This window comes from Oncorhynchus clarkii, chromosome 30 (genome assembly GCF_045791955.1).
Source record: "Oncorhynchus clarkii lewisi isolate Uvic-CL-2024 chromosome 30, UVic_Ocla_1.0, whole genome shotgun sequence".
Taxonomy (NCBI): Eukaryota; Metazoa; Chordata; class Actinopteri; order Salmoniformes; family Salmonidae; genus Oncorhynchus; species Oncorhynchus clarkii.
In genome coordinates this window covers 39,030,842-39,043,525 of record NC_092176.1, presented here as the reverse complement: position 1 = coordinate 39,043,525, position 12,684 = coordinate 39,030,842, and positions in this window count along the sequence as shown.

Genomic DNA, 12,684 nt, shown 5'->3' with positions numbered 1-12,684 from the left:
TTGGTATCAGTAGGTTTTGAGGGTTTGGGCTATCGGCCATTGTGGATTGGTATCAGCAGGTTTTGAGGGTTTGGGCTATCGGCCATTGTGGATTGGTATCAGCAGGTTTTGAGGGTTTGGGCTATCGGCCATTGTGGATTGGTATCAGCAGGTTTTGAGGGTTTGGGCAATCGGCCATTGTAGATTGGGATCAGCAGGTTTTGAGGGTTTGGGCTATCGGCCATTGTGGATTGGTATCAGCAGGTTTTGAGGGTTTGGGCTATCGGCCATTGTGGATTGGTATCAGCAGGTTTTGAGGGTTTGGGCTGTCGGCCATTGTGGATTGGTATCAGCAGGTTTTGAGGGTTTGGGCTATCGGCCATTGTGGATTGGTATCAGCAGGTTTTGAGGGTTTGGGCTATCGGCCATTGTGGATTGGTATCAGTAGGTTTTGCGAATATGGGACAACGTTCATATAAAAGTTATGCTAGTGTTGGTATCAGGGAGAAATACATATTGGTCTGACAATAGTACAAAAGATTCATTCAGGATATTCAGCTGGTGTGTCATCAGGTAGATATAGGAGGTAAATGGATCATAGCACTGGCAGAAGGAACTTTAAATGGGAGAACGGCTCATAGTAATGTCTGAAACGGAGTCAATGGAATGGCATCAAACATCAACACATGGACATGTTTTCCTTTTATCCGCTACCATTCTAGTCATTTCTATGAGCCGTCCTCCCCTCCACAGCCTCCTCTGGATCCTTGATTCTGTGTATAGCTAGCAGGACTTTCATCCATCACTCTGAGCTCGGCTATAATGGCTTGGCTAAAGGTGAGGGGGTTAATCAGAGAATAATCCATCATTCTGTTAAGCGAGTGCCAGCTCTGTCTGGGAATAAAGGACATGGAGTGGTCTGTCTGTGTGTGTGTGTGTGTGTGTGTGTTTCCATCCATGTGGGTAGTGCTTTTTGACATCTCCTCCAACACAGCATGATAGCTGATGGTTTCTAGCATCCCTGCTGATTTTCTGTGGCCCTTAGAATATCACTTTATTTAACCAGGTAGGCCAGATCACCTTTATTTAACCAGGTAGGCCAGATCACCTTTATTTAAGCAGGTAGGCCAGATCACCTTTATTTAAGCAGGTAGGCCAGATCACCTTTATTTAACCAGGTAGGCCAGATCACCTTTATTTAACCAGGTAGGCCAGATCACCTTTATTTAACCAGGTAGACCAGTTCACCTTTATTTAACCAGGTAGACCAGATCACCTTTATTTAACCAGGTAGACCAGATCACCTTTATTTAACCAGGTAGGCCAGATCACCTTTATTTAACCAGGTAGACCAGTTCACCTTTATTTAACCAGGTAGACCAGATCACCTTTATTTAACCAGGTAGACCAGATCACCTTTATTTAACCAGGTAGGCCAGATCACCTTTATTTAACCAGGTAGGCCAGATCACCTTTATTTAACCAGGTAGGCCAGATCACCTTTATTTAACCAGGTAGGCCAGATCACCTTTATTTAACCAGGTAGACCAGTTCACCTTTATTTAACCAGGTAGACCAGATCCCCTTTATTTAACCAGGTAGGCCAGATCACCTTTATTTAACCAGGTAGGCCAGTTGAGAACAAGTTCTCATTTACAACTGTGACGTGGCCAAGATAAAGCAAAGCAGTGCAACAAAAACAACAGAGTTACACATAAACAAACGTACAGTCAATAACCCAATAGAAAAAGGTCTATACACAGTGTGTGCAAATGGCGTGAGGTGGTAAGGCAATAAATAAACCATAGTAGCATAGTATTTACAATGTAGCAAATTAACATTGGAGTGGTAGATGTGCAGATGATGATGTACAAGTAGAAATACTGGTGTGCAAAATAGCAAAAAAGTAAATTAAAAACAATATGGGGATGAGGAAGTTAGATTGGATGGGCTATTTACAGATGGGCTGTGTACAGCTGCATCGATCGGTAAGCTGCTCAGATAGCTGATGCTTAAAGTTAGTGAGGGAGATATAAGTCTCCAACTTCAGCGATTTTTGCAATTCGTTCCATTCATTGGCAGCAGAGCACTGGAAGGCGGCCAAACGAGGTGTTGGCTTTGGGGATGACCAGTGAGATATACCTGCTGGAGCGTGTGCGTGGATGTTGTTATGTGACCAGTGAGCTGAGATAAGGCGGAGCTTTACCTAGCAAAGATTTATACCTGACCTGGAGCCAGGTCTGGCGACGAATATGCAGTGAGGACCAGCCGACGAGAGCATACAGGTCGCAGTGGTGGGTGGTATATGGGGCTTTGGTGACAAAACGGATGGCACTGTGATAGACTGCATCCAATTTGCTGAGTAGAGTGTTGGAGGCCATTTTGTAAATGACATCACCAAAGTCGAGGATTGGTAGGATAGTCAGTTTTACAACGGTATGTTTGGCAGCATGAGTGAAGGAGGCTTTGTTGCGAAATAGGAAGCCGATTCTAGATTTAATTTTGGATTGGAGATTTTTAATATGAGTCTGGAAGGAGAGTTTACAGTCTAGCCAGACATCTAGGTATTTGTAGTTGTCAGAACCGTCCAGAGTAGTGATGCTAGTCGGGCGGGCGGGTGTGGGCAACGATAGGATGAAAAGTATGCATTTAGTTTAACTAGTGTTTAAGAGCAGTTGGAGGCCACAGAAGGAGTGTTGTGTTGGCATTGAAGCTCATTTGGAGGTTTGTTAACAGTGTCAAAAGAAGGGCCAGATGTATACAGAATGGTGTCGTCTGCGTAGAGGTGGATCAGGGAATCATCCACAGCAAGAGCGACACCGTTAATACAGTTGAAGTCAGAAATTTACATACACCTAGCCAAATATATTTAAACTCAGTTTTTCACATTCCTGACATTTAATCCTAGTAAAAATTTCCTGTTTTAGGTCAGTTAGGATCACCACTTCATTTTAAGAATGTGAAATGTCAGAATAATAGTAGAGAGAATTATTTATTTCAGCTGTCATTTCTTTCATCACATTCCCAGTGGGTCAGAAGTTTACACTCAATTAGTATTTGGTAGCATTGCCTTTCAATTGTTTAACTTGGGTCAAACGGTTTAGCCTTCCACAAGCTTCCCACAATAAGTTGGGTGAATTTTGGCCCATTCCTCCTGAAAGAGCTGGTGTAACAATCCGGTTTGTAGGCTTCCTTGCTTGCTCACGCTTTTTCAGTTCTGTCTACAACTTTTCTATAGGATTGATGTCAGGGCTTTGATGGGTACTCCAATGCCTTGACTTATTTGTCCTTAAAAACTTCTTAGGGCTGAAATCCTGTTAACGGGATCAATATGACAACAGCCAGTGAAAGTGCAGGGCGCCAAATTCAAAACAGCAGAAATCTCATAATTAAAATTCCTCAAACATACAAGTATCTTATACCATTTTAAAAGGTAATCTTGTTGTTAATCCCACCAGTGTCCGATTTCAAATAAGCTTTACAGCGAAAGCACCACAAACGATTATGTTAGATAAGAGCCACAGAAAAACACAGCCATTTTTCCAGCCAAAGAGAAGAGTCACAAAAAGCACAAATAGAGATAAAATGAATTCTAACCTTTTATAATCTTCATCAGATGACACTCATAGGACTTCATGTTACACAATACATGTACACAATACATGTATGTTTTGTTCGGTAAAGTTCATATTTATATTTTTAAAAATCCCAGTATACATTGGGCGCGTTATGTTCAGTAGTTCCAAAAACATCCAGGCATTTTGCAGAGAGCCACATCAATTTACAGAAATACTCATCAAAAATGTTGATGAAAATACAATGTTATACATGGAATTAAAGATATACTTCTCCTTAATGCAACCGCTGTGTCAGATTTCAAAAAAGCTTTACGGAAAAAGCAAACCATGCTATGATCTGAGAACAGCGCTCAGAGAACAAATACATATATCCGCCATGTTGGAGTCAACATAAGTCAGAAATAACATTATAAATATTCACTTACCTTTGATGATCTTCATCAGAATACACTCCCAGGAATCCCAATCCCAGGTCCACAATAAATGTTTGATTTGTTCAATAATGTCCAAATAGCTACTTTTGTTAGCGCGTTTGTAAACAAATCAAAACTCATGAAGCGTGTTCACTAGTTGCAGACGAAATGTCAAAAAGTTCCGTTACAGATCGTAGAAACTTGTCAAACGATGTATGGAATCAATCTTTAGGATGTTTTTAACATAAATCTTCAATAATATTCCAACCGGAGAATTCCTTTGTCTTCGGAAAAGCAAAGGAACAGGAGAAACCTCTCATGTGAAATGTGCGTCACCAGCGCGTGACTGCTGCCAGACCTCTGACTCAATCCACTCTCATTCGGCCCCACTTCACAGTAGAAGCCTCAAACAAGTTTCTAGAGACGGTTGACATCTGGTGGAAGCCTTAGGAAGTGCAAGATGACCAATATCCCACTAACTTCAATAGGGGCTGAGTTGAAAATCGGCCAACCTCAGATTTCCCACTTCCTGGTTGGATTTTTTTCTCAGGTTTTTGCCTGCCATATGAGAGTGTTTTCTATCCAATACTAATAATACTATGCATATATTAGCAACTGAGACTGAGGAGCAGGCAGTTTACTCTGGGCACCTTTTCATCCAAGCTACTCAATACTGCTCCTGCAGCCATTTAAGCCATTTTGACACAACTTTGGAAGTATGCTTGTGGTCATTGTCCATTTGGAAGAACCATTTGTGACCAAGCTTTAACTTCCTGACTGATGTCTTGAGATGCTGCTTCAATATATCCACCAAATTGTCCATCCTCTTGATGCCATCTATTTTGTGAGGTGCACCAGTCCCTCCTGCAGCAAAGCACCCCCACAACATGATGCTGCCACCCCCGTGCTTCACAGTTGGGATGGTGTTCTTCGGCATGAAAGCCTCCCCCTTTTTCCTCCAAACATAATGATGGTAATTATGGCCAAACAGTTCTATTTTTGTTTCATCAGACCAGAGGATATTGTGCAGTTGCAAACTGTAGTCTGTCTTTTTTATGGTGGTTTTGGAGAAGTGTCTTCTTCCTTTCAGGGTATGTCGATATAGGACTCGTTTGGATATAGATACTTTTGTATGTGCTTTTGTACGTGCTTCCTACAGCATTTTCACAAGGTCCTTTGCTGTTGTTCTGGGATTGATTTGCACTTTTCGCACACAAAAGAACGTTCATCTCTACGAGACAGAACAAGCCTCCTTCCTGAGCGGTATGACGGCTGCGTGGTCCCATGGTGTTTATACTTGCGTACTATTGTTTGTACAGATGAACGTGGTACCTTCAGGTGTTTGGAAATTGCTCCCAAGGATGAACCGGACTTGTGGAGATCTACAATGTTTTTTCTGAGGTTTTCTGATGTCACGCAAAGAGGCACTGAGTTTGAAGGTAGGCCTTGAAATACATCCACAGGTACACCTCCAATTGACTCAAATGATGTCAATTAGCCTATCAGAAGCTTCTAAAGCCATGACATCATTGTCTGGAATTTTCCAAGCAGTTTAAAGCCACAGTCAACTTAGTGTATGTAAACTTCTGACCCACTGGAATTGTGATACAGTGAATTAAAAGTGAAATAATCCGTCTGTAAACAATTGTTGGAAAAATTACTTGTGTCATGCACAAAGTAGAAGTCCTAACCAACAAAGTAGACGTCCTAAACTACAGTTTGTTAACAAGAAATTAATGGAGTGGTTGAAAAACTAGATTTAATGAATCCAACCTAAGTGTATGTAAACTTCCGACTTCAACTGTATATACAGAGAAAAGAGTCGGCCCATAGAAGCTACTAGGTTAATATGGCCAGAAGACGGAGTTGCAGTTGGATTTTTTTCCAGATCTATATAGTATCAGAATGATCTGAAAGTCATTGAACGAGATACAAATGTAAGTGAATGTGTGTCCACACAAATTTGGATCCCGACTGCGAGACAATCCCAAATGGCACCCTATTCCCTATAGCCCTATGGGTCCTGATCAAAAGTAGTGCACTATATAGGGAATGGGGTTCTGGTCTAAAGTAGTGCACTATATAGGGAATATGGTGCTATTTGGGATGCAGTCTCTGGTTACAATATACAGCCCATAACACCCCTGTAGTGGAGCCCCCCTGTACAGCCCATAACATCCCTGTAGTGGAGCCCATAACATCCCTGTAGTGGAGCCCATAATACCCCTGTAGTGGAGCCCCCCCTGTACAGCCCATAACATCCCTGTAGTGGAGCCCATAATACCCCTGTAGTGGAGCCCATAACACCCCTGTAGTGGAGCCCATAACACCCCTGTACAGCCCATAACACCCCTGTAGTGGAGCCGCCCCCCGTATACAGCCCATAATACCCCTGTAAGGGAGCCCCCCCCCCGTACAGCCCATAATACCCCTGTAGTGGAGCCCATAACACCCCTGTAGTGGAGCCCATAATACCCCTGTAGTGGAGCCCATAATACCCCTGCAGTGGAGGCCCCCCCCGTACAGCCCATAACACCCCTGTAGTGGAGCCCCCCCCCGTACAGCTCATAACACCCCCGTACAGCCCATAACACCCCTGTAGTGTAGCCCCCCCCCCCCCCCCCCCGTACAGCCCATAACACCCCTGTAGTGGAGCCCCCCCCCCCCCCCGTACAGCCCATAACACCCCTTTAGTGGAGCCCCCCGTACAGCCCATAATACCCCTGTAGTGGAGCCCATAACACCCCTGTTGATCCCATAACACCCCTGTAGTGGAGCCCCCCCGTACAGGCCATAATACCCCTGTAGTGGAGCCCCCCCCCCCCGTACAGCTCATAACACCCCTGTACAGGCCATAACACCCCTGTAGTGGAGCCCCCCCCCCCCCCCCCTGTACAGCCCATAATACCCCTGTAGTGGAGCCCATAACACCCCTGTAGTGGAGCCCATAACACCCCTGTAGTGGAGCCCATAACACCCCTGTAGTGGAGCCCATAACACCCCTGTACAGTCCATAACACCCCTGTACAGTCCATAACACCCCTGTAGTGGAGCCCCACAGACGGCTTCATCCATAATTGAGAGAAGAGGAGTTATGGAAGTAAATAAGTAATATTCTGTCACACTCAAGATGGAGAGCGCCCAGGCAGCCTGACATTTACTGGGCCCGTCTTCTCTAATGAATACTGTAGTCCTCTAGGGCTGCTGACTGGGGGAGGGCGTGCATGTGTGTGTGTCTGTGTGTGTGAGAGAGAGAGAGAGAGAGTGAAAGAGAACTTGGATGAAGAGCAAGCGTGTTGAGAATCAAATTGGGCCCTTGGGGTCCGTAACAGAGAGACAGTCAGCTTGACTCTGAATCAGTCAGCTTGACTCTGAATCAGTCAGCTTGACTCTGAATCGTGTGCTGTGTGACCACTGATATTTAAGACATCTCAATCTGACTCCTGAGATAAATAGACAGTGAATCAATGATTGTGTCTGAAGAGAATCAACATCAGTCAGTCTGGTCAGAGACAGGCTGAATCAATGGGAGGAGAGAAGGAGAGGTGGATGGTGAGAGAGAGTTGTGTGGGTGATAAGTTCATTAAAGACATGCTCCAGAACTTATGTTTGATACCATTATATTCACTCCATTCTAGACATTTCTATGAGCCGTCCTCCCCTCAGCAGCCTCCTCTGGATCATTGATTCTGTGTACAGCTAGCAGGTCTGAATGGGGAGGCTGCGGGACTTTCATCCATCACTCTGAGCTCCGTTGTAATGGCTTGGCTAGAGCTGAGGGGGTTAATCAGAGAATAATCCATCATTCTGTTAGCAACTGTCAGGTCTGTCTGGGAATAAAGGACATGGAGTGGTCTGTGTGTGTGTGTGTGTGTGTGTGTGTGTGTGTGTGTGTGTGTGTGTGTGTGTGTGTGTGTGTGTGTGTGTGTGTGTGTGTGTGTGTGTGTGTGTGCGTGCGTGTGTGTGTGCGTATGTGTGTGTGTGTGTGTGTGTGTGTGTGTGTGTGTGTGTGTATCCACGCATGTGGATGGCTTCTCATCTGAACTATATATATTTTTTAAATCAATATTATTTTGGCAACTTTTGCTTCACTACATTCCTAAAGAAAATAATGTATTTTTTACTCCATACATTTTCCCTGACACCCCAAAGTACTCGTTACATCCCTACTTATCAAGAGAACATCCCTGGTCATCTCTACTGCCTCTGATCTGGAGGACTCACTAAACAGAGAACATCCCTGGTCATCCCCACTGCCTCTGATCTGGAGGACTCACTAAACAGAGAACATCCCTTGTCATCCCCACTGCCTCTGATCTGGAGGACTCACTAAACAGAGAACATCCCTGGTCATCTCTTCTGCCTCTGATCTGGCGGACTCACTAAACACAAAAGCTTCATTTGTAAATTATGTCTGAGTGTTGGAGTGTGCCCCTGGCTATCCATCCGGCAATAAAAAAATAAAAATACAATTATGCCGTCTAATTTGCTTAATTCAAGTATTCCCAAACTGGGGTACGCGCAATGCGTCGGGGGGTACGCCAAATGAAAATGGCATTCACATTTTTAAAAAATACATATTTTATTTCCTTCACATTTTCAAACAGTCCATTTATATTTTCCAACAGAGTGAGTTTCTCTCTCGCCTGAGTAGCCTCGTTTCACTGCCATCAATACAATTAAGCCATCTGGTGTTCAGCGAAATAACAACACAATGTCAAATACAGGTGGCCTAGTCAAATAATTAACATCCAATCACATTAACCGTTACTCATCCAATAACATTAATCGTTACTCTTGTGGGAATTCCACTTTATTTTTTATTTTACCTTTATTTAACTTGGCAAGTCAGTTAAGAACAAATTCTTATTTTCAATGATGGTCTAGGAACAGTGGGTTAACTGCCTTGTTCGGGGATTTGAACTTGCAACCTTTCGGTTATTAGTCCAATGCTCTAACCACTAGGCTACCCTGCCACCCCACTAACAGTCTGTATGTAGCCAAACGTAGCTGCTGCTCATGTTGGTATCTGTACTGATGGCACAAAAGCCATGACAGGGAGACATAGCGGAGGGTACACTGCAGCATCCACCGAGAGGCTCTTGGGTACATTGCAGCATCCACCGAGAGGCTCTTGGGTACACTGCAGCATCCACCGAGAGGCTCTTGGGTACACTGCAGCATCCACCGAGAGGCTCTTGGGTAGACTGCAGCATCCACCGAGAGGCTCTTGGGTACACTGCAGCATCCACCGAGAGGCTCTTGGGTGCACTGCAGCATCCGCCGAGAGGCTCTTGGGTACACTGCAGCGTCCACCGAGAGGCTCTTGGGTACACTGCAGCATCCACCGAGAGGCTCTTGGGTACACTGCAGCATCCACCGAAAGGCTCTTGGGTACACTGCAGCATCCACCGAGAGGCTCTTGGGTACACTGCAGCATCCACCGAGAGGCTCTTGGGTACACTGCAGCGTCCACCGAGAGGCTCTTGGGTACACTGCAGCATCCACCGAGAGGCTCTTGGGTACACTGCAGCATCCACCGAGAGGCTCTTGGGTACACTGCAGCATCCACCAAGAGGCTCTTGGGTACACTGCAGCATCCACCGAGAGGCTCTTGGGTACACTGCAGCATCCACCAAGAGGCTCTTGCTGCCAAAGGAATGCCTGACAGCTTGAAAGACGTTTTGGACACTACAGTGAAAATGGTTAACTAAGTAAAAGCAAGGCCCCTGAACTCTCGTGTATTTTCTGCATTATGCAATGATATGGGCAGCGACCATGTAATGCTTTTACAACATACAGAAGTGCGCTGGTTATCAAGGGGCAAAGTATTGACACTTTTTTTTAAATTGCGAGACGAGTTTAAAGTTTTCTTTATTGATCATAATTTTCACTTGTCTGACCGCTTGCATGAAGACGAGTTTCTCACACGACTGGCCTGTCTGGGTGATGTTTTTTTCTCGCCTGAATGATCTGAATCTATGATTACAGGGACAGTCCACAACTAAACTCAGAAAAAAAGAAACGTCCCTTTTTTAGGACCCTGTCTTTCAAAGATAATTCGTAAAAATCCAAATAACTTCACAGATCTTCATTGTAAAGGGTTTAAACACTGTTTCCCGTGCTTGTTCAATGAACCATAAACAATTAATGAACATGCACCTGTGGAACGGTCGTTAAGACACTAACAGCTTACAGACGGTAGGCAATTAAGGTCACAGTTATGAAAACTTATGACACTAGAGAGGCCTTTCTACTGACTCTGAAAAATACCAATAGAAAGATGCCCAGGGTCCCTGCTCATCTGCGTGAATGTGCCTTAGGGATGCTGCAAGGAGGCATGAGGACTGCAGATGTGGCCAGGGTAATAAATTGCAATGTCCGTAATGTGAGACGCCTAACACAGCGCTACAGGGAGACAGGACAGACAGATGACCGTCCTCGCAGTGGCAGAGCACGTGTAACAACACCTGAACAGGATCGGTACATCCGAACATCACACCTGCGGGACAGGTACAGGATGGCAACAACAACTGCCCGAGTTACAGCAGGAACGCACAATTCCTCCATCAGCGCTCAGATTGTCCGCAATAGGCTGAGAGAAGCTGGACTGAAGGCTTGTAGGCCTGTTGTAAGGCAGGTCCTCACCAGACATCACCGGCAACAACCTCGCTTATGGGCACAGACCCACCGTCGCTGGACCAGACAGTACTGGCAAAAAGTGCTCTTCACTGACGATTCACGTTTTTTGTCTCACTAGGGGTGATGGTCGGATTTGCGTTTATCGTCAAAGGAATGAGCGTTACACCGAGGCCTGTACTCTGGAGCGGGATTGATTTGGAGGTGGAGGGTCCGTCATGATCTGGGGTGGTGTGTCACAGCATCATCGGACTGAGCTTGTTGTCATTGCAGGCAATCTCAATGCTGTGCCTTATAGGGAAGACATCCTCCTCCCTCATGTTGTATCCTTCCTGCAGGCTCATCCTGACATGACCCTCCAGCATGACAATGCCACCAGCCATACTGCTCGTTCTGTGCGTGATTTTCTACAAGACAGGAATGTCAGTGTTCTGCCATAGCCAGCGAAGAGCCCGGATCTCAATCCTATTGAGCACGTCTGGGATCTGTTGGATCGGAGGGTGAGGGCTAGGGCCATTCCCCCAAGAAATGTCCTGGAACTTGCAGGTGCCTTGGTGGAAGAGTAGGGTAACATCTCACAGTAAGTACTGGTAAATCTGGTGCAGTCCATGACGAGGAGATGCACTGCAGTACTTAATGCAGCTTGGTGGCCACACCAGATACTGACTGTTACTTTTGATTTTTTTCAGGGACAGATTATTCCATTTGTTAGTCACATGTCTGTGGAACTTGCTCAGTTTATGTCTCAGTTGTTGAATCTTGTTATGTTCATACAACTACTTACACATGTTAAGTTTGCCGAAAATAAACATAGTTGACAGTAAGAGGACGTTTCTTTTTTTGCTGAGTTTATATTCAAAGCGCAGGACAAAATTGAGGCTATGATTAAGAAGTTGAGGCTCTTCTCTGTCTGCATTAACAAGGACAACACACAGGTCTTTCCATCATTGTATGATTTTATGTGTGAAAATGAATTCAAGCTTACAGACAATGTCAAATGTGATATAGCGAAGCACCTGAGTGAGCTGGGTGAGCAATTACGCAGGTACTTTCCCAAAACGGATGACACAAACAACTGGATTCGTTATCCCTTTCATGCCCTGCCTCCAGTCCACTTACCGATATCTGAAAAAGAGAGCCTCATCGAAATTGCAACAAGTGGTTCTGTGAAAATTGAATTTCAGAGAATCCTGCCTTGGCAAATCGCGCTGTTAAGACCGATGCCCTTTGCAACCACGTACCTATGTGAGAGTGGATTCTCAGCCCTCACTAGTATGAAAACTAAATACAGGCACAGACTGTGTGTGGAAAAGGATTTAAGACTGAGACTCTCTCCAATACAACCCAACATTGCAGAGTTATGTGCATCATTTCAAGCACACCCTTCTCATTAACCTGTGGTGAGTTACTCACAATTTTTCGATGAACAAATAAGATTTTATATGTAAGATGGTTCAATAAAGAGCAAAATTATAGATTATTGATTATTATATAATTATTTGTGCCCTGGTCCTATTAGAGCTCGTTGTCACTTCCCATGAGCCGGGTTGTGACAAAAACTCACACTCATTCTTATGTTTAATAAATGTATCGTATAGTGTGTGTGTGGCAGGCTTACAATGATGGCAAAAAACAACATTTGAGAGTGTGCTGACCCTGGTGCTAGAGGGGGTACAGCTGACCCTGGTGCTAGAGGGGGTACAGCTGAAGGTTGAATGTTTGAAGGGGTACCGGACTATAAAAAGTTTGGGAAGCACTGGATTTATAAGAAATTTGAAACAATTTCTACTTTTACTTTCGATACTTAAGTACACACTTTAGCAATTCCATTTACTTTTGATACTTAAGTATATTTAAAACCAAATACTTTTAGACTTTTACTCAGGTAGCATTTTACTGGGTGACTTTCAACTTATACTTGAGTCATTTTCTATTAAGGTATCTTTACTATTACTCAAGTATGACAATTGAGTACTTTTCCCCCACAGCCCAAATGGTACCCTGTTCCCTATAAAGTGCACTATAGCCCTATGGGTACTGGTCAACAGTAGTGCACTATATAGGGAATAGGGTGC